Source organism: Tenebrio molitor, chromosome 2 (genome assembly GCF_963966145.1).
Source record: "Tenebrio molitor chromosome 2, icTenMoli1.1, whole genome shotgun sequence".
NCBI lineage: Eukaryota > Metazoa > Arthropoda > Insecta > Coleoptera > Tenebrionidae > Tenebrio > Tenebrio molitor.
In genome coordinates, this window is record NC_091047.1 from 21,609,467 (window position 1) to 21,637,370 (window position 27,904).

The 27,904-nt window shown below is 38.1% G+C and overlaps 1 protein-coding gene and 2 long non-coding RNA genes across 3 annotated transcripts in view; 1 reads left to right on the forward strand and 2 right to left on the reverse strand.

Annotated features, from left to right (window-relative positions):
• Positions 1–27,904, reverse strand: part of Dg (Dystroglycan) — a 111,317-nt gene that overhangs the window by 23,973 nt on the left and 59,440 nt on the right. The gene's annotated exons all lie outside the window — the stretch shown is intronic.
• Positions 18,089–19,022, forward strand: LOC138123034 (uncharacterized). The gene is made up of 2 exons (XR_011156686.1): positions 18,089–18,183; positions 18,233–19,022. It is a non-coding gene; the product is annotated as an uncharacterized lncRNA (long non-coding RNA).
• LOC138123035 (uncharacterized) lies at positions 19,627–22,530 on the reverse strand. The gene is made up of 2 exons (XR_011156687.1): positions 20,891–22,530; positions 19,627–20,840 (listed from the first exon to the last, which is right to left on the reverse strand). It is a non-coding gene; the product is annotated as an uncharacterized lncRNA (long non-coding RNA).

Below are 27,904 nucleotides of genomic sequence, written 5' to 3' on the forward strand. Positions count from 1 at the left end.
CTCTACAAGACTAGATTCTTTATCCAATCCACCCAAATCACACTTCCCGCTGTTGTCAAAATTAATTGCTTTTCCTAGTCGTTTTCTCTTGCCAAGAATAAAAAATGTCGGTATTGGAAGTTCAGTCTTCAAGCAACTCTTCACAGGCACACTTTATTAGAGATCATTGTTCCAATAATTATTTTTCCTTGAGTCTTTGTCTGATAAAAAATGTAGAACGCTGCCGCAACGTCTTTATTGATCGTGGTTAAGAAAAGACCATTTTGCATGTTTATTCGGATTGGTTCTAGACAAAATTCATCTACGATTGTTGAAAGACATTAACCCATTAGCAGTCTTGTACTCACGTGTAGTCTTGTAGGACGAAGGCAATTGCACACTAAAATTGCACATCTAATCTAGTTTTCCACATGAAAATTATTTTCCTTTCCAGACACCAGACTAGCAACAAAAATGTGTTTTTTAATTTTAAATTTAAGTGCTAAACACTGATGGTCTCCAATCTTTGAAATTATTCTTTATCTTTAGTTCCCCAACACCCGCCCCGGATCCCCTCCATTACCATTAGTCCGACTTAAGGGTTTATTCACCCGGAATCGCTAACAGCCTCGAACGGGCCGACTGATTGATGCATCGACCTGAGATTTTTTTGCCAAGAAAAAGAAATTCGACTCGGGGATGGAACCTAAACTGTTACGGACAGCGACGATTGATTGCGGATTACGACAGCGGATTGTACAGAAATAAATAAACTTCAACGACGCAAACGGAGATTTGCACTACCTGTGCTAAATATAAAACCTTTTCGGTGGAACTTGCAGACTTTCCCGATTTTTATCTGACTGTCGTTAGTCGAGCAACGACGTACTACGCTCAAATAATTTTATCTAAATTATAACTCCACAGTAGAGATTATTTGTGACAGTAATTGCCGCCCAGGACCTTCGGCCGTTTCGTTAGATAAAGTTATTTGCGCTTGATGGTGATGAGAGTGCCCCCAGGTCATTAAGAAAAAAATCACTTTAGCGTTGGGAGGACACCGGTTAATTTATTTGGCCTACCAAGAGGTACGTTTTTACAGCAACTGGTTTAATTGTTTTAGAAGTACCAAACCCACATTTTGATTTGCTCAATTTGGGAAATACTTAGTTAACAGATGTGGTATTAGCCAGTCTGTACATGTATTCCCGCAGCAACATGAAATCCGTTTTAAAACTATTTGTAGTAGCATGTTCAGCTTCTCGCAGGAATAAAGCTGCTGTTCTAATAAAGCCATGTCCTGCATTTCTATAAGCTCTCACAACCCCCGTATTTTGCACATGATCTATGCAATCTAGGCCATGTCTAGTCTCCCCTGATATCAAAACTGACGGCAACCCTTGTAAATATTGACATTTTGTTCTTTTGCGCCCTTGATTCCCAAATCCAGGTCGCCATCCCATCTCCCAACATATTCCTCCAGCCCTATCGGTCATATAAATATTTCGTACTATCAGCTATAAAAACGTCATGTTTCTCCCCAATGCACATGTGTTATTATTTTATGTTGAAGAATGAACGTCGGGATGCCAAATGAATACTGACGAGTCCTAAAAAAACTTTTCTTGTCTTGGGGCATCACCGAGAAATTATTTTACACAACTGGGGAAGTTGTTGGCGCGTTTTGATTCCGATTGAGGCGGATTATTGGCGGCTTTGTTACTCATCCTGCCACAATCCGACGGATGGCGCATTAACCGTGTTGGCTAAATGGGTGGGTCAATGAAGGGAAAATAATATCCTATCGGTGAGTACATTACTCTATTTTACAGCCAACCGGTGTAAAAGCAATGCGAATTTCGTGTCGACGATAATATTATCTAGCGGTGTAGAGGCAGATTAAAAAATTTACAGCAGCGGTGAAAGTGCCCATAAAATCCGAACGAGTGTTTTGAAAGGGATAAAATTTGCCATAAATTTGTTCCCGATATTCTTGGAGAAGCTCCTGGTGGCTAAAATAAGATAGTTTCAGCTTCAAATGACAATAATTATAATGATCGATGAGGTTAAGCAACATCGGGGGCGGTCAGTGTTTGGATGGGTGGCCGCTGGAGCCATGGTGTAACTTCAATATTTCAACTTGCTTAAATAATTGTTGGGTAGATTGTTAATGTACATACTTACATATATTAAAATAACAAGATTCCTAAAATAGAACGCTGTGGTACTCCATGTAGTTCTTTGCACGATTTAGATATTAATTCTCTTAAATCTTTTATACTACCCACGTGAAAATATCATGAGACGCAGCATCAAATGGCAGGTCAAGAAAATAATAACTATAAGAAAAGTAATTACTGTCAGCTGGATAAAAATAAACCATAAGGAAGTTCCAGCAAGTATTGTTGTTATCACGAATTTTATTTATTCATTATGACTCAAGTTCATCGTGATAAACCATTTTTAGTTTGTGAGAAACTGTTAAAATCTGTCATTGGTTGAATAAATTAGTCATGATTGTGGTTGCACTTGTATGTGTCATGTAATAAAAATAAACAAACAAAAATGAGGAAATGTAACACCAAAGAATATAACTGAAACTCTGAACTCTTCGACAGAATAAACAAAGTAAGTACTTACAACTTCCAAATGTCAAAAAATTATAATTTCTTGTTGAAGTCATTAAAATGCAGTCTTAAAGTATTTGTGGTAATCAACCACCAAAGTGCAGTGAACACATTTGTTTGTGTACTTTATTTTGTCGCTCACAAAAAAAGCATTCCTGGAGGATTACATTTTCGGAAACACAGATGCCATAATTAATAATGAAGATGATGTCATTTCTGATGGAAGCGGAAATATAACTTAAATAACTTATATGTATTAATGAGGTAGTGGTGGTCATGAGATGATAAAATATTTCCCGCGTCGGAAACGTAAAATAAATATTTGTAATTCCAAGAAATTAAAGGAGAACAACATTGTCAAGTTAAATTTGGTCGTAAAGAATTTATCGCGATGCGGGAAAAATGTGCAAAATTTGGAAACAACCGACTAAGTCACATCAATTGTCTCTGTTTGAACAGCAGTTTAATTATTTAATTAAATCCGGTGTGTTTGAACTGTTCCCCCATCATGTAAAGTTAGCAGACGTATGAATAAGGCAGGATTAGAACTTTTCAGTCGTGTCCTTGTTCACGTCCTGTAGCTTGAGGAAACATTTAAATTTTTGATCGTCGTCCATTGCCCCGCCATATTTATGGAAACAAAATAAAAAGGCGATTTGGTGGGTGATGTCTGATGTATAAGGAAACAATAAAGTACGAATTGAGGTTTATTAACCATCAATTCAGATATAATCAATCGTGACGAACCCAGCAGTCATGCGGTTGTATCTCGTGTTTCACTGATGCGGTTTTACCGCAGGAGGATTTCCGTCGACTTGACAATGTGCGTAGAAAAGCTTGCATTAGAATTGTCGTTAACACACTTGCAGCGCTTCCTCGGAGTGGAAGTCGGTCATTACCTCGTCTTTCAGGACGTGTGGAACGGGTTTCGGTTAAAGTCAATGCCAGATGAAAAGATGCAGCTTGTCAATCATTAACACTTGTACGTTGTAATTATGTCCCGAGGTATGTGCCGCCTCCGAGACCTTTCCATAATAAATTACCGCAATTTCCTCGTCTGTTTGCAGAGCGAACGCAAATAAATGGCGCGCGTTCATAACACAATACCCCATTTCAACTTTATTATCGGAGACCGGGGGCAATATTTTGATAACTAAGAGGGTTGGATAAGATAGCCGAACAACTGACATTCTAACGCACAGGTAACTATCGATTTCCGCGACCTTTATGAAGGGAAAAAGGTCGACGTTCTGGAGGGTGCCGCTCAGCGAAACCACCATAAAAAGCTCGGTACGTTCGGGGCCTTTCTGTAAATTTAATTAAATGCGTACGCCTATTTTGGGTCAATTCAGGCGGAATTTATGGCGGTGGTAATGAGGAATCAACGTGACCGAAATGGACCCTTCTTCGATGGAAGCGGCTTCTCGAGGGGCGGTCCTGACACTGAAAAGACATTTTGCACGAATTGATACGTAAAAAGTGTCTAAAATTAGAACTCGAAACGGTTTTGAAATTTTTTGTCGGGCAAAATTGATATATGGAAAACGTTAGCGCCTTAAATATAATTTTAAAAATTTCTGTTAACGTCATTAACTCATTATTATTATCGTCAGCATCACGACGGCCGCTATCATCATTATTAGGACTATTTAGAGGGGCAGGACCACTTATTGAGATAATTACCAAGATTTGATAATAATTTAATGGGGTCGTTTAATAAAAAATTATAGCTTAATTCAACAATTAAAAACAATAACAATAAAAACAAAAAAAACAATGTAAATATGTAGCATTTATTTTTACCAAAAATGTAAGGAGGAAAATATCTTACAAGCTACATATTTAAACATTTTTCATTTCTGGTACAATGCGGACTGATTTTACACCAAATTTCTTTAAAAACCTGAAGCAAATGATCAAATACGAACAAAATAAATGTTTTAGGAACCCTTAATAAAAACGGTAATTTTACCTACTCACAAGCGGACAAAAAGTAACTCTTTTTCGGACGCTGACCGCCATCTGTTGGTGTGTTTAGTAAGTTAGCAACGAAACCGACAAAACCGATAATTGTCCTGTCACCATAAATTATGTAATTGTATTGCAAATAGTAAATTTGTATCTCTGTCAAAAAGTGCCTTTTGTCCTGGGTTGTTTTCAAGCCTCGGCTGCGCCTCGGCACTTTTTGGTCATGATACACAAATAAATAACTATTTGATCTAAAGTTTGTTGTAGTTTCAATTCAGTAAAAAGATTGGACGCTCTTTTAGCAAAAATGCTAAAATACTGTTCTATTTTTAATATTCAACTTACAAGCTTTCGAACACAGCTCATTTCTTCAAGACGGAGCTTTGCAAATAATGACCTAATTTCTTTGTACTAAAAACAACTTTTTCAACTTTACATAAATACTGTGACGACCAAAAAACATCCATCCAGTTCTTGTAGCCAAAACCTAGGTATCTCGGAGCAATTTTTGCGTGCGGAGGGAACCGGAATTGCGTTAATAATCTCTGACAGAGGTCTTTGTGTGTGTCGGGAGACACATTCATCACGTTTTGGGGTAACACTCCTTTGAGAGATTACACTAGCTGGTTATGTTAAACATGAACATCATTAATGCTTTTATTGCGGGCAAGCCGCAGACTGCCGACAGGAAGAATAACTGCTTGCCAGACTTCAACTTACTTTGACAAGTGGTTTCTCCACATATGATTAAAAGCTGATTCGCCTCCTTTTAATTATCTTCGGAAGACATTTCCAATAAGAGCGTCCGTTGACTGACACGTCTATCCGACATTCTTATTAAATTTTATGAAAGCAAAAAGTACAAGTTTGCAAGTTTATGACGGTAAGTTCAGTTAGTCGCGAGAGGGTCAGCTCTCGTCTAAATCCAGATTAATCGAAGAGATAGCGTTCTTGAGATTTTGCAAATTTTCCAGCTTATCGATAATTGGCGTTTTTATCCGTCGCCCTATGGAATTATGGAGGCGCAGCAGATTAAGAAGTCAATTTCCCATAATCTGTTCAATATTCCGGTCACAGTGGAACATTTGGATTCTCCAAGTTTCTGTAACGAGCACGCCTGCTACTCGGGAATTTATTGCCATAAAATGAAATTCCTGCAAGACTGGAATATCCAGAGCCTGTGTAATTAATTTGGTCTGTTATGCACGGTGGCGGCCCTATCTGCATTTTAAATGTGCGTGTTGTTCTGAACACGTGATAACTCTATATTATGCGGAATTGGAAAGTACTCGGACACGGATTCCCGGAGCGGAAGCTCCTCCTGCTATACATACGAAGTTGCCGAATATTGCCTCAAAAGCTCACAACTGCAGTTTTGCATAAAGTCGGCGGGTGGACATAATTTAAGCTCGACTGGAGAAGTTTCACCACTCCAAATAAAACAGCGAATTCGCAAACTTCCCCAGCTTAAAAAGCTCAAAAACTTCATCATGATTGATGGAATCGGAATTATTCCTTTCTTTTATTAGATTTTCGTGTTGCATTTTTGAACACGGCCTCCTCGATTCTCGTAAATTCTTTAGTAGGACACTTAATTCTCGCCATTGTCCACACAAAAAAAAATCATTTCGAAACATCTCACGCAACTCTCTTCTTTCGTTTTGTTGCGTAAAGTGCCGATCCCCTTCGACATCTTCAAAATTCAGGGAACACATCTAAAACATTCACGTTCAGATATTTACGATTTTCAGTTTCAGGATTTATGTGGAACTGTGTTTGTGGTGGTGATTCTCGCGTTACATGGCATGAATGAAATTTCAAACATCATCATTACCACCATCATGTGGTAAAACAAAGTACAATTCAGGCGGATTTACTAGTGTACACAGAGCTGAAAATAGTTTGCATTTCTTTATTGATGGTATCGATCACTTTATACAAATAATACACATTTTTGCTTCACTGTTCGTGGTCCGTAGGCATTGTACTAGCAAATTTTTTTCAAATTAACATTAACCAAATTAAATTAAATTAAAATCTAAAATTTCTTTGATTAACGGATATTACTCGCTGGCTGAAGGTATGAGAGCCAATAACAAAACACTATATTGATTGTTGGGCGATTTACCATTTTAATAATTCAAGAAATATTTTTATTCATAGTTCCACGTTGGGGGACTGAGATAGTATTAATAAATTAACAAAATATGGCTTCGATTTCGAGACAGCAAAATATATATTTCTGGCGTTATTTATTAAATTATTATTAACTGGCTTAACTATTATCTACGAAATAGGAAAATATGAGTATTATCAAATTAGTCTTACTAAGTGTAAAACTCAATGTGCCATACACTTATTTTAAATATTAATTCAATTTTTTTGTTTCTGTTAAAATACTAAATCTGAATAGAAGGAGAACCTCATTGAAGGCATTAATTTGATGCCAACGACTATCATGTCTCACATCACGTTCTCCAATTTTTCAATTAAACGAGTATGTGCTTTGGAAAGCCAATAACCAGAACTAAATTGGAACTGTTTGGACAAGTGGAAATTGGTATTTGTTGCATTAACCAGTTTTGGATTGTTGGTTGAAAAGTATCGATGATGTGCTTAAAGCAACAGTGGTTTTTGGACAATCGAGCAATTATCTTTATTTGTCAAAAGGAAGAGGAGATTTATCTAATGTACGAGTATAAGTCTGCTGCAAAACAGGAAGCTTACTGAACGAGACAGAATATTAATAAAAAATATGTAAACTTGGATTTTATGAAATTGATAAGAAATATCACCAACAACTATTGCACAGAATTCAAAATGCAACCCACAATACATTTTGGAACGTAAAGCTGGATATCGACGCGGTAAGTCGCTTTACGTTCCAATTGTATTTTGGGTTGCATTTTCAATTCCGTCGGGCTCATTATTACTCGTGAATCACCTTGTATATATGGTACTAATACTAATTAAGTAATTATGCTTCTAAGTCAACTGGTTAGTTTCACAATCGGCCTGCGTTTAGTCCCCAAACCTAAGATCCATCGAGATTATGTATTACCAGAATGAAGAAAAACCTCTGACCATTATCCATTCTTATCAATTAATATATTTTTTTTCGGTGCCACTACTCGTAAATAAATAATGATTTTTAAAATTTCGAAACAAAATATAAATCGCAAGGTTTCAGCTCAGTGTTTTATTAATTTTACTTCAGAGGGTGTAAAATTGTAGCATTATCTGCGCGGGTGTTGCAAATTGCTTCAGTGGTACCTTAGTTGTACTTTTTCAGAGTTTCTTTACACCATTTAACACGTTATTGCTTTTGAACATCAGCGCGCAACAAATGACAACAAGATGCAAGATGTTGTCAACAGCAGATTCCAGTTGCCAAGACTTATTACAATTTTAAAGACAACTGTGTCATCATCGTCTGTCATTCTTCTCAGCTTTATTTTATTGTCTTCAGAAACAGCAGAAATTAAGCCTCCTTCACGCAAATCGTAATCATGTGAAGAACCTTGTCACAATTGAATTGATTGAACCAGTTGAGGCATCGTCAGTAGAAGAACGAAGTCTTTCGGTGTATTATTTCGCCTCAGAAAAATTTATAATCAGAATAAATCATATATTTATAGTATCAATTGACATGTTGCATAGTTTACAAGAAGCTTTTGTATTTTCAAAACTTGGGTTTCGGGTGAGACTTCATGTCTTGTCGTAAGCTCTGGGAAATTGTTGTCGCTGCAGGTGTCGCACCCGCACCTCCAACAATTTATTTTCTTTGACGTCAACACACTTTTAAAGCTTCCACTTTCTCCATAATGATAAAAAACGTTTGTTGAATAATTTGTGAAATGAGATAATTTAAAATTCTCACGCATATGTACAAAACATCTCTGAAAGATTAATGGTATTTTAGAGCGAGAAATTGGTTTTTTATGCCAGCCAAGTTAAATTCTTAGCATTAATCCTAATGTTCAGTGAGCATGTTTAATATCAGCGAGCTTTTTATTGCGCGTATCATTTTTGGCGCTTTGCCACCGCCGAAACAAAATCCTAATGGCTTGCAGAAATAATAAAATATCTTAATTTACGTGCCCCCTAATGATTCGCCGTTTCCTTTGCGCCGACAAAGACGAATAAAGCAAATCTATGTACCCGTAATGGTTATTGATTGATCGCTCGTCGGCGAAAGAATATTTTCCAGGAGGGTAATTCTCGCGCTCCTATTTTATTTAATTGTTATTTAATGTTCATTTGGGGCTTTCGGCAACGCGCCGATTACATTAATCATCAATCACCCCTCCGTGAATGACGCGGTGGCGTTTGATAACACCCGAAACGGAGAACAACCAAAAGAGAAAAAATCCGGGACTTTACATGGCCAAATTATGAAACCGAACGCGGAGCTTTCGATATTAACCGACGACATCGATCAACAAAGCACGAAGCTCGTCGCGTGCTTTACACTCACGTTCTGTCATTGTGAAAAGACGAACTTCTGTTATTGAGGCTGAATTCAATTCGAAATTTCACCAATTTGTGGCGGAACTGGGATGTGGTTGTGAAAGATCAGCTTTTTTAGACGAATCGGCTGCTCTAGCGATAAAAAAATTATGGTTCCCCGAAGGAAGTTCAAACGCGAGGAAAATAAAAATTTTAATTGGAGCTAACGGTGAAAGCACGGTTTGGGTTTTTTCACGGAGTGATTTACGAGAAAAGCCATAAAAAAATTTGGTCGAGAAGTATGCGGCATTCCTAATATAAAACAATTTGGGGGTGCTAAGTAGTTGAACGTTAGGTGGGACTTGTTCATGATGCCAGATATTTTTTGTTTCAATTTTTCTGTAGGTTAGGAATTACGGAGCTCCAAAACGTAAACAGTGTAATTGAAGGGTATGATAAATTTTTGATCCTGTTTTGAATTTTTCAGGGTAATTAAAAAATGTAATTAGTGTGTGCGGAGAAAACTTGAAAATTCCCTGTTTACCAATCGCTTGATGAAATATTGATTGATGGTGTTGCTGTTGATAGAAGCTGCGAGAGATTAATTTTTGGGACCGTGCTATTAACTATTGATAAAAAGACGACTTTCGCGAGCTTATTAAGAGTTGAATAAAATTTGCAAAAAATTCTAACCACGATTAAAAAAGAAATATGTAGTTATATATAAGAATAGTTATTAAACTATGCGTTCACTGTTAAGTAATGCTATTAATAACTCACGACCGTGAGTAATAATTCCATAACTACATACGTCATAATTATTTTGAAATGTCAGAATTCGCAAGTGATTTTGTTTGTAATAAGTTGAGCGTTTTGCATGAAATACCCATTAGAACCTGTTATCCATGTTACCCAGAAACTTACAACAATTTTAATGTACCGTTTGAAGTTGTTAGTGTTTTGGAATTAATCTAAATAATGAAAGTGTCAGATGCCAACCTTATAAAAACTGCGTTTTGTCCTTGGAAATGGTCTAAATCTAATATATTTTATTAATTGACAGATCTAAATCCTTAGCAAAATGATAATATTTAGTTTTGGCCCGACCTAACTTGTAGTTCACATTAGAAAAACAAGTGACTAATTGGTTTAATTCAAACCAACATTCCATCCGCAGCCACAGACTTGGACCCTATTAATGGTTCCAAGACTCATTCGATTGAGAAATTTTGGGGAGAGCTCATTAACAAAGTGTACCTGGTGGGGTGGAAAACAACAAATAGGAACCAGCTGAAAGGTAGAATAAAAAACAAAATGAAAGAAGTCGATAGATTAGTCATCCAAAATGAAAATATGACAGGCACGCTTCTTGGACAATTGGGAAAAATGGAGAATGTAGAGTACAGTGAAACTTCCCTTAACGGACACCTCGTGACAGCGGACATTTTTGTATAAACGTAACTAAAGGGTGTTTTTTAAAATTTGGCGTCGAAGTAGGCGTTGGAGAGTCGATTGAGACTCCGTTTCTGAGTTCGATGCCGGTAGTAGTAAAACCGGTTTGTCATAAATCAATAATAATCACCGCTTAACACACACACACACACATGCCAATTTCTTTTGTCGGGAAGATACTTGGGCTCGGCTCATGTTAACAAATGGGCCATCTTCGTTCTGAAAGCTATGTGCGGGCGTAAGAGTGAGAAAACATGATGTCAGGTAAGGGATAGTACTTTAAAGCAGGAAATCCAAAAAGTTGAACTGTAAATGAAATGTTTTGGACGCATTGGAATCTGTCAGCGCTACGGTCATTTTATGGCTTAGCGGCATCGGGTTCAAAAACGCCATGTAGTTCTGTCAATAAATGTCATCAATCAAACTGACAATTATTAGAATTTATTCAATTGAATTAACAAACCATGCAAGAAAACACTTTCATTGAGGCGTATTTCCGATCTCATCCCTTCGCAATAAATCACATTTGGAATTTTGATGTATGTTTTGAGGTTGGGGTACTCGCTTCCTTTTTTTCGTAGAAGATTATTTTGTTTCGCAAATGTCCGTGGTTGAGAGGTTTCAGTAGTTGACGATTTGTACTAATAATCCAATCTCATCTAAAAAGGTTTTGGAAATTTGTACATCACTATTAATTTTGTCCATTTGTCCAGATGTGGGGTCTACTCAAAAAATATGTGATGGAAAAGGCTCTTACAACCGAACTTGATTTATTCTTTAATGACACATACGAGTACGTAACCGTAAATACTGGTGCATATAAATTTAGTACGTAACTGTGGGTGGTACACTAGCGTTTAGATATGTACGATTCGTAACTCACAATTATAGAATTTATTTTTGACGCTTTTATTACTGTGCTTCTTACACAAACCACTCCACAACCCAGTTTCCTGTTGATTTAGTTTTTGCGATTTTCAAATTTGGAGTTTCCTTCTTGACTATTTGTCACCACTCTTGTACCACGTAAAAAATATGTTTTTCGTCTGTTGCTTCAGCCGGATACACCAACAACTTCTTTTTGTTAACTGGCGTATGACTAACGATTACAAGTAGGTACATCAGAGCTTGGTGCTAAATTTAGCACCTGTGCCTTGTTTTAATTTAGTCCCTACGTGAATCACCTGGTATACACGCCTCGATTGCTCCGGTCGGAGCTTTGATTTATGGTCTCGACCGTGTCCTACATTGGACATGAAAAGATCACCCGAATGATATAATAAGTCGCTCGAGATTTCATACAACACTTAATTGGCTGAAAGTAAGCCGGGTAAATCGATTTAAGTGAATTGATGATTTATCGTACATCGACTTGCAGCCATCGCGGCTGCCGTCTTCCAACCACCATGTTTGCTTGTTTAATAAATTTGTTGCTAGGAATAACATGGAAGCTGATACCAGACATCTGCGCACATTTCCACCGAGACTTGACTCATGCAGGGCACCCCTCCGACGACTCCTAATCATGGTGCACTGGAGTCGTGTCCGAGACTAATTCCCCTTTTTGATTTAGGACTCAATTGGCGCAGTGTGCCACTTACAGTTTAGTGACCACCGTCGCCGATGGATTTTTAATTGCGGTGTCAACGAGCCCGAATTTCATAACAGAAGTCGTGCTGGCCTTTTGTCTCGCTTAGATGTTTATAAATTGATTTCGACTGTGCAATCGTGAATTAATCAACGGAATCGATGGTGAAAAACGGACAGAAATGGATCGGTTACTGAATAAACACGGGGTAATTAAACCAGCGCCCTAGGGCTAATCAGGCCACTGAACAGGATGACTCACTCGCCTGAAATGCTCCGAAACTGAAATGCTCCTCGAGGATATGGGGCGAAGATACTGCAGTACAAACAGCTCTTCTAAATCATAACATTGGCCAACGGGCAAAAGAGCAACTCGGGAGAAGTGTAATTAACCAACCACAAGAGTAACTGGGATGTTGGGGGTAGGTGAAACTTTTTTGTTTCTCATCTAGGAAATTCCTGAAAATTATTCTCTGTCAGAATACACTTTTTTACGTTATTATTATTTTCCACAATCATTTATACCATAAATAACAATAAACACTGAACTTTTCAGCCTGTATTTGAAGAAAACGCAGTTCAAAGAGTGCACCTTCACACCAATGCATTTTTGTGGGGGGAGTTCCGATTTTTTTTTATTTCCATATTTGGACTACTGAAGTGATCCCCTACAACGCTCTGAATTCGGAATTCACTAATTTTGAGACACCCTGTAATATCCGTGTTCTTTGATAAAAATGTAAATAATGTTTATAACGTTAGTAACATTTTCACTCCGTTAGATGGTGATGAATTAACAACAGGATAATGCGACAGCTCACACAGCAAAAGAAACTATTGCATTTTTGAGATAACTTTATGAAGGTCGTTTAATAAGTAGGTATTTAGGTAATAGGTAGTAGTATTGGGTGTTCATTTAAATTTCTCCTCAAAGTAGGCGTTGAAGAGTCGATTGTGAACGCACCACTCGCCCGACTACAGAGTAAAAACACAAACAACGCAAAAAGTGAGGTTAGATTTAAACAGGTGATCGCGATTTGTAATCCGTTTTCGATTTTTGAAAATTTACAAAATATCACAAAACAAATTGGAAGACATTACACCTGATATGCTTGTTAGTGTATTTGAAAACATGAAAAAACGCGTGGGGTTTGTTTAGAAAATAATGGGGAAAATTTCCAACATCTTTGGTGATGTTTTTTAATGTATAATAAGTGGTAAAATTTGTTATGGACGTTTGTTGCATGCCAATTTATCGAATGACGTTGTAAAAAGCTACGAGCCGCTAAAGGAGTGGTTTTTGACGAATGTCAGGAGATAAATTGGCAAAACAAGCGATATTCGGATGATTATTTCAGAATAAATGTACACGTTCAAACCTACAACTATTTGCTGCCATAAATATTAAAAGTACAATTGTTATAAACATTTGCCAAGTTCTTTAATGTTCCCAATTATTCCGACGTGACTTTTAGTATGATTTGTAAAACATCCCATACGAATGTGGAAAAGTGGAAAATGTACAAAATTATAACGGGACATAATGTTTTATGGTCAGTTTCAAAACGACTTGCCATCAGATGTATACTGTTCCTGAAGATATAGTGCCATTATGGCATTGCCTCTTAAAGCAACTTACAACGTCTCTGACATCGACTGCTTCCTAATAAGCTACGAGCTACGATATAAGAAAGTTGAATGCGGCTCCGTAACAAGAATATCTAGACATCTATTTGTCTAAAAAAAAATAATTATTTTAATTTTCTACAATTCACGATTTACTATTTTCATGATTTATGTAGTAATCTTTCGTCCATGAAATAATGTTATAATAAAAAAGGAGGCACGGCATCTAGGTCCGATTTATTTACCATTACGGTTCATATGACATTACGGATTACAGACAATACAGAAAACAAGTAATGAAGCTACGAAGAACTGAAGTTACAGCGGAGGCCGCTTATCCAAATATTGACTTATTTTTATGATCTATTTCTTTTATTTTATCATTATTACCATCACATTATAAATATTGAATTTATTAATATAAAAAGGAAAAAATTAAAATCTTTCAAGCTAAACCACCAATTTTATCTAAAAATTTAACAGGTTAAAATAAAACAAATCATAACAGAACATCAGGCGTCTCATTTGAAATATATTTTTTGTTGATATGTAGGTAATTGATAAAATGAAAATTGTACTTACAAATTCTGCAGAAAACTGTCTATAACTCTGGTCTGTCACAAGGTTTTGTGCTGTTTCCAAAAATATTCGTGTTATTAAACAAATGTATTTTTTGGACATAAAGTAAAGCATAGTATTGGTATATTAAAAAATTATTTCACTACTTAGCAAGAGGATTAAAATACATATCGCTGAGTAGGCGTTGAAAAAAGTAAACCGTTTAGAACAGTGTAAAGTTTGAATTTCCCGCCATTTGACACGAATGACATTTATTTATGTTTAATCGGGACATGTTTGTTTTCAGCAAAGGGTGCCTTTAGATATTTGCTTCGAGAATAGGAATCGTTAAGTTATTCTATTTTTAATCTAAAATATTGCTAAGAAAGAAAAACACTTTTTTTGGCTCTGAATTTTAGGTTAGCTGTCAAGATGCTCCAATTAATCCACGCTGTAAAAAAGCACAACAATTGACGGTTTTCAACGCCTTCCCAGCCGAGGATTTCATTTGAACACGCGATAGTTCAATCATGACACCTCTTTGGGTGAACAAAATGTATCCCTTTTATCAAAATGGAACACCTGTAGTGTCGACGAAAGCTCTACATACATAGATGGATTAATAAAATTCCCACATTAATACTACAGCTCCTGTTTAAGCAAAATGGAGATGATGTCAACGACTCTAGCTAGGGCTCTCACTCAAAGTGAAGGAAACTTGCGGAAACTTATTCGAGAACTTAGCAACGTTTTAATTAAAATCGTTAGTGTGGTGGAAATGCAAATGCAATTCTAGAATGCACTTACAATAAATCCACCTCGTGAAGCTACAGCTTCACAGCTACAGCTAAACCACCCCGAGCAAATCTCGGTTTGTAATTTATCAGTCGATATTCTGACGACAGCTTGTCAAATAATCCTGACATTGCACGCAAAAACCGCCCTCAGATCAATAGATTTCTTTGCATTGCCGAGTACTAAAAACTACAATCACTCCCGACAGATGTGTAAGTCACACGGTACCGTGGTGTAAACATGTCTTAAAGAGATTCCGATTCACTTCTGCTCCTCGATAAACTTGAGAAGATCGAACTGTTCCCTTCTAATTAGTCGATTCAGATCCCACGGTATCAAACTGAAACTTTCACTACCACTATAAAGTTATTTATGACCCTCGAAGCATAAATAGAAAATTAATTGCCCAAAGTGGTACCTAATTGAATTATGGAACTATTCACGAAGTTAGGAGATACTTTACAATTTCGTGAATTACAACTTGGGAGGTTATTAAATATGGCTTTTTGCCTCCCGCTACTCATAGTTTGCACGGCTCTTTGTCCTTTGGAACAATAATTGAATCTGGAGTAAATAAGACTGCAGAAGAAAATTATTTCTCAGTATCCGGCGGATCTAAAGCGGATTACGCCCCAGAAAATAAATAAAAACGGTTCAATTACTTTCCTGTTTACACAGGCGAGGGGTTGGGTCTTCCCGGATAAAAATTATTCATGAACTCTCATCCTTAATTATGTATTCAGCGTTTGGTAATTTAATAGGACGTTCGTCTAGACTAGAAATAATCAATAGCTGTACTCGCTTGACGAAGCAGTAAGTCGTCGCAAATAAGCAAAAATAAATCCTTTTGCTGTAGTTTAGCAGTAAGCTTTCTTTCCATTGAGGACAATGCAACACGGCTTTCCTCCTGCATGTTTAAACCATCACTGACAGATCAATAGACGACGCCATTGATCGTCCACTTGCAGCTCTCTCGTCCCATCAGAGACCGCTCCAGAACCATCCGTAATAAGTTCTGTTCAATTAGTAGAATACTAAAACGCTTAAACCGAGTGAATGTAGCGAGCCTGAAGACCTATTAAAGTCGCTGAAAACGGAGATAACGTCCGACACCAGTTTTCCAGTTTCTACGGCAATAAACCCAGTTTCGTACAATCTCTTGAAGGGAGGGACATCGAGATATGAAACAAGAATCGAGATGATGACGCAGACCTCAGGGTTGGACTGGCTTTCACATTAAGCGATGACGTGCCTTACTTCCAACTGTAATCGATGCAAAATTTTCAATTTAACAACGGACAGATCCGGGGGTTGCTAAAATTATAACTCGTCTCATTCATCCAATTGAGACAAAGAAATTCTGCAGTTTGATAAAGGTGGAACTGGATTTGTTAGCTGCGGATTGGAAAATTAGGTAATTTAGATTTATTCTGGCACAGAAATTTAAAAAAAATGGAAACAAGAGAATGTGGATAGAAATTAAATGAAAAAAAAAATGAAGGAAAAATTTGAGTGAATAATTGTACCAAAGAGACAACAGGTGAATGTGCTTCAGTGTAAATAGGAAATAACTTGATGCTAAAAATGCATTATGTATTAGTAGGTAAGATGATAGACAAGGTGATTCAGGAATAATAACAACAATAACAAAATTTGGGACGCAACCAACAATACATGTCCTCCACAGTTTTTTTTAATTTGTGTTTTTATTGATTATTCCACATCGTGTTTTTGATTAAATTTGTCAAATGTAATGCTGGCTGCATTACAAATTTTGTTAGGCTCATCATTACTCGTGAATCACCCTGTATAAATGTAATTTTGTTGTGTTGGTGAAAAACAAATTCCTAGATTGAAAGAGGCAATTTTTTCAATAGCTGCTATTCGTAGCTAAATTTATTTACAAAAGAAATATAAAAAGATATTGTAGCAGGTCAAAGTGCCACTATTCGTTTTGGCCGGGGTAGGAGGCCAAGAGGTCCTACTTATGCTCGCGGGACAATAAGATCGCTGTTCGAAGATCAGGAACAAGCAACACAACGCACGGCATATGACGTCGCGACGCGCCCACCCTGCCGTAACCTTTTTTGGGGACGCTCATTTCGAAATAATTCAGTTTGTTTGTGCCGTCAGTCAATTCATTTTGAGTTTATCGGGTCAGGGTTCATTTTTTGTTTATCGTTTCACTTTCAGTTTTCTTTCAGTTTTGCTTTCAGTTTTGCTTTCAGTTTCACTTTCGGTTTTCGTTTTTTCCTGTCGCGTTTCATTTACAGTCCATTTTGTAGAGTCTGGGTGCCAGCCGTATCGTCGTTCTTCCAGTTTCGTACCGTCGTTCGCAGGTGGTCCGTTTTGTGGGGACACGTCAGGATCACGCTGTGATGCCGCGCCTGGTGTCGCCAGCGTAGTAGTATCTCGGCGGGCCCCAAGCGCATCGGGATCATCTGCGGATATCGTTTTTGGGATCGAATTCTGGAAGCAACATCTCTCGTGAATTACGCGTGGACTCACCGACACATTACCGCTTCAACATCTGAATTTTCGGATCGGTGACGTCCAACGTAAACAAACCGGCGCCATGTTCGACCATCTGTCATTTAGCGCGCAAGTGTAGGATCGCCGGAAGTTGTCATCAAGATGCGCGGTCAGTACAATAACCGGGACGCCTTATCGCCCAACGGAATAAGGTCCAGATCTTTCGGGTTGATCTCCTAGAGCCGGGGGTAGCCAAAAAAAAAAAAACCGATCGCGAGCGGAAATTAAAGAGGACTCGGTCGGCGACCGCCGAGCGGGCGGCAGGTGCCGCAAGTCGCGAGCTGCGAATCACGTGCGTGGCGTTCGGGATCCGCAATCATCCCTGTGGGTGGATTGCCGAACGCCATGGCGCTTATCGTCCGGCGCTGCCAGCCTTCGGGGCCGTCGAGGAGCCCGAAGATTTACCGTTTTACCGTTTACCGTTTTGCCGTGGTCGAGAAACCCCTCGTCATCTAGCGAGATAGAGGTAATTATCCTTCATTAGCGAATTCACTTCACTAATTTTCGTCCGTTAGGGGTAGTTCGAGCCAGATTACCGTTACCGTACCGCGAAGGAGAACCGGAAAGTCCTCCTTCGAATTATCGAGAAGCAACCCCTTTCAGCGGAAAGGTAATTACCGAATCGATTGAGTTTCGCAACACTAACGACAATTCGTTAGGGGTTGTTCTTTAGGGTCAGCCGGACCAGTCATCGTTATTTGGGGCGATAGTTCGGACCAGGAACGTTATTCTTTAGGGTCATTCGTCGCCGCATCGTTCGTCAGAGTGGTCGTCGCCAGACCGCAAACCGTCCATTAAGGTCATCGGACCACGTACCGTTTCACCAAGGACTAAAGAAAATCGTCAAGGTCACACCACGTTACCGGCGTAAGATAAGTCGCACAATTTAATTGCGGATTTGCGAAAAATCAAAGAACGCCTCAAATATCCCGCTTCTCAATATTTAGAACCGTTTCAATTTGCAAAAATCTCGCATTTCAATAATTTCAAATTTTTAGAAAGACTTCACAAAGCTCAAGTTTTCAAATTTCACATTTCAATTATTAGTAGCAGTTCTTCTACTTCCAGTAAATTTGCAATTTTTTCAATTATAGAATCGATGTTAAATTAACGTTGTAAATTTATGAAAGCAGAAGACTGCGCTTCATTCTTGTTTCACGCATGCAACAGATTTTCCTTTCGTTTTTTTTTTTCATCGGAGTTGTATTAATTTTAAGTTTATTCACAAATAAGTTACAAGGTCACCTGTAAAGGAAAGCTTTCTTGATAAGACCAGAATAAGGTATTGAATAAGATCATTAATGTGAACTGGTTCGAAATTTCAATTAACAAAATTACGTAGAGTAACGTTGCCAATTCCACGGACCAGTGCACACTTAAGTAAGCATTTCGAATTTCCTGGACTGTTGGACAAAAATTGAATAAACCAATTATTTAATTCGCAAGGAATTAAGTTCTTTCGTATTGACTCCGAAGCATCCGAGAAACTGAGCACTTGTCCCGGCAGCTGGACAAGCTTAACAACCAGCTCAAGACAATAGCTGCCTGGCGCCCATTTTTTTATAATCCGAACCCACGCCCTATGCCCCGAAAACCCCCTGAGAGCCCGGAGCTGTCACTGGCCAACTTTTTGGTGACACAAATTTTGACGCCCAGAACGTGGGGCGCGATTTCCCGACTTTTTGGAGCAACCACAAATTTTCGTTTATCGCTCATCTTCATTTTCGCGAAATTTGTAAACCAATTTGGGCCTCGAGGGCTCGCTTGCATTTGACAGCCACAAATTTTGACGCTTGGATTTTCGAGGGCCTGTCAAGTCAATCGAGCCGCCACAAATTTTGACGCGATTTGTTAGGGGTGTGATTTGTCAACTTTGTAGCAGTCACAAATTTTGACGATTTTGCTTCCTCGTTTGAATTCCGCAAATTTGGTCAGTTTGGCTCATTCAGCTTTGTTTATCGTGTTTGTGACTCAACTACAGATTTGGCAAGATCACAGATTTTTCATTGTTCAACAATCGGAGCTTTGGGTTTGGGTTTCAGAGAAATTTCAGTTTTCAATTTTTTTTACCGTGTAAGAGAAGCAGGAATTTTGCAGAGAAAATTAGCGGATTGTATTCAGTCTTATCTCGTGTCTTCACAGATAAGAAATTTTTTGAGAACGTTATCGCGCTGCGAAACACTTTTTCGGGTGACATGTTTGTTTGAGTTCCATCCTTGTCGCACAATCGGAGAAACGGTGGACATTTCGCCAATGTCAAGGTCAGACACTCGAAGACCTCCAAGTGTCTCTATGAGCGATTTTTTTGCGGATGACGTTCCGTGGAATCGTGGAAAACGCTTCGTCGCATTTTCACTTTCCGTTTTCGAGCGCTGCAGCGAAAATTGCGTTGCATTTTTTTTTCGTCGAATTTTTTGAAATGATCGAGACCAAAAATTTTACCGTGGAGTTTGTTCAGGAAAAGTTTATTTGAAAAACCCCATTTATGACATATCCCGAATTCGACTTACATCATACCGCAGTACTCAAGTACTAATTGACATTGAGATTCAGTTTTCAATCGTTTGATACGCGCAGATATCAACTAGCCATTTTGTGGCGGAATCAAAACTTTTCCATTGAACAAATTTTGACGTTTTTGAGAAGACTTCATCTTCGTTTTGTGTAAAAAGAAAAAGGCAACCGCGTTACCTTTTCTTTTTTCTTTTTGAGGAGGGGGGTAGTGTAGCAGGTCAAAGTGCCACTATTCGTTTTGGCCGGGGTAGGAGGCCAAGAGGTCCTACTTATGCTCGCGGGACAATAAGATCGCTGTTCGAAGATCAGGAACAAGCAACACAACGCACGGCATATGACGTCGCGACGCGCCCACCCTGCCGTAACCTTTTTTGGGGACGCTCATTTCGAAATAATTCAGTTTGTTTGTGCCGTCAGTCAATTCATTTTGAGTTTATCGGGTCAGGGTTCATTTTTTGTTTATCGTTTCACTTTCAGTTTTCTTTCAGTTTTGCTTTCAGTTTTGCTTTCAGTTTCACTTTCGGTTTTCGTTTTTTCCTGTCGCGTTTCATTTACAGTCCATTTTGTAGAGTCTGGGTGCCAGCCGTATCGTCGTTCTTCCAGTTTCGTACCGTCGTTCGCAGGTGGTCCGTTTTGTGGGGACACGTCAGGATCACGCTGTGATGCCGCGCCTGGTGTCGCCAGCGTAGTAGTATCTCGGCGGGCCCCAAGCGCATCGGGATCATCTGCGGATATCGTTTTTGGGATCGAATTCTGGAAGCAACATCTCTCGTGAATTACGCGTGGACTCACCGACACATTACCGCTTCAACATCTGAATTTTCGGATCGGTGACGTCCAACGTAAACAAACCGGCGCCATGTTCGACCATCTGTCATTTAGCGCGCAAGTGTAGGATCGCCGGAAGTTGTCATCAAGATGCGCGGTCAGTACAATAACCGGGACGCCTTATCGCCCAACGGAATAAGGTCCAGATCTTTCGGGTTGATCTCCTAGAGCCGGGGGTAGCCAAAAAAAAAAAAACCGATCGCGAGCGGAAATTAAAGAGGACTCGGTCGGCGACCGCCGAGCGGGCGGCAGGTGCCGCAAGTCGCGAGCTGCGAATCACGTGCGTGGCGTTCGGGATCCGCAATCATCCCTGTGGGTGGATTGCCGAACGCCATGGCGCTTATCGTCCGGCGCTGCCAGCCTTCGGGGCCGTCGAGGAGCCCGAAGATTTACCGTTTTACCGTTTACCGTTTTGCCGTGGTCGAGAAACCCCTCGTCATCTAGCGAGATAGAGGTAATTATCCTTCATTAGCGAATTCACTTCACTAATTTTCGTCCGTTAGGGGTAGTTCGAGCCAGATTACCGTTACCGTACCGCGAAGGAGAACCGGAAAGTCCTCCTTCGAATTATCGAGAAGCAACCCCTTTCAGCGGAAAGGTAATTACCGAATCGATTGAGTTTCGCAACACTAACGACAATTCGTTAGGGGTTGTTCTTTAGGGTCAGCCGGACCAGTCATCGTTATTTGGGGCGATAGTTCGGACCAGGAACGTTATTCTTTAGGGTCATTCGTCGCCGCATCGTTCGTCAGAGTGGTCGTCGCCAGACCGCAAACCGTCCATTAAGGTCATCGGACCACGTACCGTTTCACCAAGGACTAAAGAAAATCGTCAAGGTCACACCACGTTACCGGCGTAAGATAAGTCGCACAATTTAATTGCGGATTTGCGAAAAATCAAAGAACGCCTCAAATATCCCGCTTCTCAATATTTAGAACCGTTTCAATTTGCAAAAATCTCGCATTTCAATAATTTCAAATTTTTAGAAAGACTTCACAAAGCTCAAGTTTTCAAATTTCACATTTCAATTATTAGTAGCAGTTCTTCTACTTCCAGTAAATTTGCAATTTTTTCAATTATAGAATCGATGTTAAATTAACGTTGTAAATTTATGAAAGCAGAAGACTGCGCTTCATTCTTGTTTCACGCATGCAACAGATTTTCCTTTCGTTTTTTTTTTTCATCGGAGTTGTATTAATTTTAAGTTTATTCACAAATAAGTTACAAGGTCACCTGTAAAGGAAAGCTTTCTTGATAAGACCAGAATAAGGTATTGAATAAGATCATTAATGTGAACTGGTTCGAAATTTCAATTAACAAAATTACGTAGAGTAACGTTGCCAATTCCACGGACCAGTGCACACTTAAGTAAGCATTTCGAATTTCCTGGACTGTTGGACAAAAATTGAATAAACCAATTATTTAATTCGCAAGGAATTAAGTTCTTTCGTATTGACTCCGAAGCATCCGAGAAACTGAGCACTTGTCCCGGCAGCTGGACAAGCTTAACAACCAGCTCAAGACAATAGCTGCCTGGCGCCCATTTTTTTATAATCCGAACCCACGCCCTATGCCCCGAAAACCCCCTGAGAGCCCGGAGCTGTCACTGGCCAACTTTTTGGTCACAATATACATAATAAATATTTACAATACAGGAGTGTAATTTTCGTTTTTTCTCTATTTTTGTTTTATGTGCAACAGATAGATTTCAAATAACACATAAAGTTTGGAAGTGGTTGTTTTTGCACTTATTCTAAAAATAAAGACATAAATCTTTTCTAAAATGTTCTATGAAAATATCCATCAAAAGTGCGAATAGATCAGAAAAATGTATACAGGGTGTTTTCGAAATTGAGGCGTTTCTGTTAACATGTGATAGTATGCGTTGTTCTAAACTTTAGAATCTAAAAAGTTTTGACCAAAATCATGTTAGTAAAATGTGTACGACAATGAAGATACAATAAGCTAATTTTTTTGAAATTTTTGAAACCGGTCCTGCTTAATTTTGCGCTGATTTGTTAGAAATTGAAATTGACAAAAAAAAATCAAATGTGCATGGACGTTAATCAAAAATACTGTCAGAGTTATCATCTAATTAGTGGGAATGGGTTATCATTACGAAAATAACGAGTTCACAGATATGTTGCTAATATATGGGCAATGCTATCGGAGTGCAGCTGCGGCGTCCAGAGAGTACGCAGAGCAATTTTCGGAAAGATACCATCCTGGGCCACGTCAGTTTATTAATCTAGTACAGCGAAGAAATAGACAGCACCGGACTCAAAATTTTAGAAAACTATAAAAATATGCAATCAATTATCTCCGTTAATACAAACATTTTACTAAGACGATTTAGGCTGAAATTCTTAAGAATAATGTATAGTAACTCCTGTTACAACGAACGCCTCAACTTGGAAAACACCCTGTATAAATGCAGGCTGCTAGAAATCACAGATTTTTGTTTGAATAATAAATATGTAGTTGCATTGTGTTGAATTTTAATGCTCACTGTGTATAGCATACGTGTTACAAATGAAAACAATTTTTTTAAAAACATTTCAGTAACTTGAACATTCTATGAAATATATATTTTTTTTATTTAAAACACTCGAACACTCTACATCTGAAAGTTTTTTTGGTGGATAATGGAGCTTCGATTCAGGAAAGTTGAGCTGTATTTTAAAAACTTTCCAGTAAGAAAGAAAGATGTACGATGGGAAAACACTTTAATGGAATTTGAACTTCTCGAAACATTTAAATTTTGAATTAGCCAAATTCGCACTGCTCCAAAGAAAAGAGTCAAAGTCCAACTCTGCCGACCCGAACAAATATTTGACTGATGTCGGCACATAAAGGTAAACACAGAGCACTTCCTTGGCAAATTGAAAAAGTTGACGATGCATAACTACATCCACTAGAAGGAAATCCAAGACCTCCATTTAATCCGTTCTTGTGTTTGAGCGATCCGGAGCCTTTGTGTTTCTGCAGCCGTGGAGCTTTTTGTTGAATTATTTCTGGCGGAAAAGCGCGATCCAAAGTTTGCCGGTCTGATTGCAAAAACGCCGACCGAAATCGAGTTAAATGAAAAACTACAAATCGGGAGCTGGGAGTTGTTAAAAATGTCTCCTTTTCCGGTTTAATTGGTAAAGTTGTGTTGTTTATGTCGGCTGATAATGTCGGCCGGAGTCGTCCGGTGTGTTTACGTGCAGCGAACAAAAACGGGGAGGAAACTTTTTAAATCCATTTTAAAAACGCAAAAATAACCGACGGGAAATTAGCGTGACTGAAGGCTGTTATCGTGGGACTTTGCAGTTTTGTTAATTCGTTTTTCGGGCGACTTCGTTCGGAATTTCGCCGATAATCCGCTTTATATGAATTGGAAAGCTCAATTCAGCCGAAATTTGCATAACCTTTTGTACCTTCAATTAAAACGACCGATGTCTGTTTCGTTCTTGCATTCATTTAAATTCCTCAATGACCCGAATGTTCATGTACATATTTTTGCATACCCACTATTCTACATGAAAACTTAATTTCCTTTCCAGCTAGTGACGGACGGACACGAATTTGATTACGCCATACAAAAACAATACATGTGTAGCACATTATGTGAGTGACACGTTTGAAATTACGACCATCGATCTGCCTTCCGGCCATGAAAAAAAATCACGCCGTTACAAAAACTGATTACTGGCTAGAAATCTGCATGAAATTTTTCGCATATTTTATGGTAATGGCGGCCAACAGCGGAAGAGAAGATTACATCGTCTTCTGGAATATGAATTGATGTCGCCTCTTTCGCGATTTAAAGCTTGCACCATCCTCGATGTAAAATTGATGAATCTGTGTAATGATGACGTAACGTGTGTGGCGGGAAATGTGTTTGTGCTGGAGCTCGAACCCGGAATTCAGGGATCGCCAATTAGCAACTGATCCGATGAAAACGTAGGATAAGGGAGATTACGCCGATTGTGTTCAGTTGCCTTCGTAAAATGACGGACACGACCAACGTACAAAATTTAAAACACTTCAATAACCTGAACATTTTATATATCTGAAAGTTTTTGCAGTCAGATTTCAGTTGGCAGGATTTACAACTTATAGTTGAGGTGAATACTTCAAAAGATGCATCTCGTGAAGTTCTCCGAGCGTGCAAAATAGCTATTTATGCAATGAGTTGCAAAATGAGCATCTTTTTTGCACTAGACATGACATGTTGACGACATGTTGGACCACTCGTTGACACTCGTGGTCCAACATGTCGTGTGCAAAAAAATAGCAATTTTGCTACGAGTTTCATACAAGATTTTTTCTAATTTAGTTACGAAAAGCACACATTCTAATTAAAATCCTGTTTAAATCTACTACATATTTCAATAATTTTCCGGGATAATAGTACTAATGTCACTTTTTAACACTAGTGATAGTATAATGTCACTTTTTAACACTAGTGATAATATAATGTCACTTTTTAACATTAGTGAAAATATAATGTCACTTTTTAACACTAGTGATAATATGTCACTTTTTTGACTAGTTATTAAATGAAGCACGTTTGACAACTAAAACGACATATCACAATGGTTACTTTTCGTAACTGAATTAGAAAAATTCTGTTCTCGACTCCAAAAAATAAGGAAAATATCACATTGTATATATTTTTAAAGTGAAAACTTCTTTAGGCGCACCACACGGGCAGTGAATTAGTTTCATGTGACACGCTAAAATCGTCACGCGATACGCTAAAATCGTTGTCTGGCTTGGACCTTGAAGTGAAAACTTCTGTAGGTGCACCACACGGGCAGTGCATTGGTTTCATGCGAGGCGCTAAAATCGTCACGCGACACGCTAAAATCGTCACGCTCAAATCGTCGTCTTATTTTTGCTTTGCATCAGTTTACAGAAAGGAAAAAATAAAGCAAACCTTTTCATTTTAATCGAAACGAATATATCGCAGCTTTTAGATTCAGCAATAAAAAAATCTAATATAAATGGGAAACCATAAACAATGTGGACTCGTTCATCAGTTCGATGGTAGTGTTTGTTGGTTGTAAAACAAACAATCTGGCTGAAACATCCAGATAAATGTGTTGTGAGGTCAGATCAGATAAAAAAATGGACTGCATAATACACACATGAACATGATTTCCAACATCAGCGTAAATCGTTTTTTGACAGTTCTGTTACCAGCACAATTTCATTTTTTATCTCCCCACCCGGAACAAATAGAAAATATATTGTTTCCATTCGCTATCTAGAAACTTGCTACTCACATAAAAAACTACGAAGTATTTCACTAGAACCCACTCACACGGAATGAACTCGACACAGTGAGGGGTGGATTCAAAAACAAGGAAAAAATTAGTTCTTCAAGGCACGCAACCATGGTAATACATTGCCAAAAGCAAAATGATTTTTCACTTGTAATTTATATCATGTCATATTTTAATTAAACATCATTTCTTAAATTTTCTTTTAGAAGTTTTACCTGTTGCGGAAACGATTCTCAAGCGCCCAACTCAAATTACCTCGGAAAAACAAGAGATGAAATTATTATAATTATGAAAAATTCCTCGAAGATTATCCAAACAAAAGCGAGCAACTTTGTTTGGAATCCTACGGCTTGTTCGGAGGTGGAAATCTCCGGGAGGATGGGCGGGGGTGCAATTGTGAAAACCGACGAAGAAGCAGGAAACGTGTGAGGGAAAAATTAAAATGACAAACAGCCCCGAACGCAGAACCGAACTATCTACTTTGTATTAAACTTGGAAATATGCGGAAAAATAGTGAATTAATCAAATTCATGCAGAAAAAAATTATATTGTTGCGGACAAATTCTTTATTGATTTCAATGTAGTATTTTGAATAGGACTTTTAGAAATTAAAGTGATGGTAAAAATGTACAGGATTTACAATAATATTTTCGTTATAAGAAAATAAAAAAATAAAAACTTTTTGATTAGTTAATTTAATCTGAAGAGATATTATTTGAACATGTTGTTGAAAATGTTTATAAATTAATTTACAAGTTTCAGGCGTAGTCTGATTTCATTTTAAAGCTAACAAACGTTTATGAAAGCTGAACATCGTTTTGAACAAATAATTGCTTTAATACAGTATTTTTTAAAATCATTTTTGTATTTTAATATTTATTAGAAAATACATAAGTTGAAACTATTTTTTGCTTATCTAGAAATATCAACTAAATGCCATCATCAAGTGCAGTTTTATTCTTTACTTAGTACAAATTCGAAAATATAGTGAACACCCTTGTAACTAAAAAAATGATTAAAAATATATGTTTTGTTAACTTTGCTACTAAATATGTAATATGATGCGGGATAGAACTTTCTCTAGGTACTCGTACTCAACTAACAATTCTTTTAAATTTTTCCTCAAGTTGGCGTTGAAGAGTCGATTGTGAACGCCCCACTCGTCAGTCTGCAGAGTAAAAAGACAAACAACGCAAACAGTGAGGTTAGATTTAAACAGCTCATCCGTGATGCGTAATCCGTGGTGCGTTCACAATCGACTCTTCAACGCATACTTTGAGGATAAATTTAAATGAACAATCGACGTTTTTCAACCATCACGTTTGTTAATTTGTTTTAGAAATATTACAATGGAAGCTGTCCCGCTGTCATATTTTTTAAAATAAATTGTTTTTCATCTGTGGGAAATCTCATAAAGTATGACCTCATTTACAGCGATACGAAAATGGAATAAGAATCTTTGCCAACTTCTTTAATGTTCCCAGTTGTTTCGACGTGACTTTCAGCAAGATTTGTAAAAGATCTCGTAAGAATGTGGAAAAGTGGAAAATGTACAAATTATAACGGGACATAAGGTTTTATGGTCAGTTTTAAAACGAGTTGCCACCAGATGGATACTGCTTCTGAAGATGTAGTGCCATTATGGCATTGCCTTTTAAACCAACTTCCGTCTTTGACATCGGTTCCTTTCTAATGAGATAAGATATAAGAAAGTTT